Source organism: Rhinoderma darwinii (genome assembly GCF_050947455.1).
Source record: "Rhinoderma darwinii isolate aRhiDar2 chromosome 1 unlocalized genomic scaffold, aRhiDar2.hap1 SUPER_1_unloc_21, whole genome shotgun sequence".
Taxonomy (NCBI): Eukaryota; Metazoa; Chordata; class Amphibia; order Anura; family Rhinodermatidae; genus Rhinoderma; species Rhinoderma darwinii.
The window spans coordinates 437,017-438,969 of NW_027461658.1; the positions used below are offsets into that span (position 1 = coordinate 437,017).

Here is a 1,953-nt window from a genome sequence, read left to right on the forward strand (position 1 = left end):
TGCCATGATATGAGGTGTACCACATGCAAGTCGATCATTCTATTCTATGTTCCCTTTTGCATGACCTGATCCCTATTATATGAGTCATCGTACACTCCAGCTCTATGCCACACTACAAGTCATATGCCATTTAACTATGGTCATTTTTAATTCCATTATTCAATCTAACAGTCCCGCAGCTCCTGTATAACACAGTCAGTCAATGCTTCCGTCTATTTATAAAGCCATCTATCGCCAAACAATCCTTGCCAGGTTTCTAAATGGCCGCCTTTGTATCCCTGGTTTCTAGGGATGCTTTCTCTCGTCCCATCGTCGGCATCACGGTGCTTGCGGAGGCCCATTTCGTGCAGGTGACGTAATTCTTGCGTGCCTGCGTGGGATTGGTAAACCGGGCGCCGTGCCTCCAGACAGTGGGAGGGGCCAGGACTATATCAGGTCGGCGTGCGACCAGCTGACTAGTGTCGTGCACGAGCCGGGTGGATGTTAGAGCACGCAACATGTGCTAACCGGCCTATTTGTGTTTCAAATTCATAAACAAATACTGTGACCCCTGATGACGCACCCTACCAATTGGGGGTGCTGAAACGCGTTGGGACACAGCTCTAGTGGCAGGGACGACCAGGTTTATACTATAATTTAAAGGGACCTAAATCCTATATGCAAGTGGAGGTATATGTGGATAAGTACAGTATCCACCTGCGTTCCCCTACTGGTCCCCCTGCTTTTGCCTTAAAATAGTTCTATGACTATTTAGCCGTTTTTTTAGTTTTTGATATCTATAATAAAATTTAATTTTAATCGTTCATAAAGGCAGTCATATCCAATTTGCAATATAAGTGAACGTACATCTAGCAATATCAGGACAACGTTATATGTGCAGTGTGAATCCCCTAAATAAAGAAGAGGAAATGGTATGAATCTTACAGTACAAGGTCATCTACTGCATCTGTCATCTATCAATCTTTCGTTCATCAATCTAACAACTATGTATTTTTTTATTAATTTTTTCAGTGGTTTGAAATATATCACAACATAGTGAGGCCTCTGCTTGTGAAGGCGAACAAAAAGATCGGCAACTTCTTTATTTCCACCTCCAGAGAAAGGTTACACAATGTTTCAACCAATCTAGCAAGACTTCATACAAAGTAAGTTCTTATTAGTGACGGTTAGATTTCCACTCTACATGCCAACGTAATAAACTTTTTTTTAATAATTATTTCTTCTATTGTATAGATTTGAATTAAAGCCAGTGACCAGCCAGGCGGTCAGGAGAATGTCAGAAGCCTATGTGTCCTCAAATTGCTTGAAAACCATCGAGACACAATTATTTGCAAAATACCAGGCACATTCAAACGACCCGGCTTAGTGTGTTTATCGGGAGAAGACCATGAACAACATGATAAAAGCATCATCGTTACCGGACAGGATTCAAGAATTGCAAGAGCAGCCTTCCACCTCAAAGTAAGTACCTGGGCAGCAATATGTTCATATTATTGACCCTTTGTTTTGCTGTTTTCTATTATCTCTTTGACTAAAATAATTGTGTCTTTTGCAGAGCTGCGATGGAAGAGAATCTAAAAATGGGTAGAGCACAAGACCAGAAACCACCCGTAATCTGGTCTGGTCTAAGGAGGAAGCATTTGAAAGGTTTACTAAAAAGTATCCCCTCACTGTGGAGAAGGATTTACCAACACTTAAAAGATGCAATGCAGTGTCCACAATCCATGGACAATGTCTGTATGATCGGTGGAGGAAACTGCAGAACAGAATGCGAGTGGACTACATAATAGGTAAGAATGATGTTCTCTCTTTTTTTCTTCTCTCTATCATAATAAAATATTAATACTAATTAATAATAATAATAATCTATGATCTTTTAATCATAGGATTGCTTCAAGACCATTGGCCGGAAGAAGAGGAAATAAAGAGGACTTTAGGACATCAGCTCTGGGG

General features: G+C 40.7%; 1 long non-coding RNA gene across 1 annotated transcript; it reads left to right on the forward strand.

The window, feature by feature from the left end:
- The first annotated feature begins 812 nt into the window (after positions 1-812).
- On the forward strand, positions 813-1,711 carry LOC142670924 (uncharacterized). Its single transcript, XR_012851780.1, has 4 exons — positions 813-911; positions 1,012-1,145; positions 1,234-1,461; positions 1,556-1,711. It is a non-coding gene; the product is annotated as an uncharacterized LOC142670924 (long non-coding RNA).
- Positions 1,712-1,953: the final 242 nt, after the last annotated feature.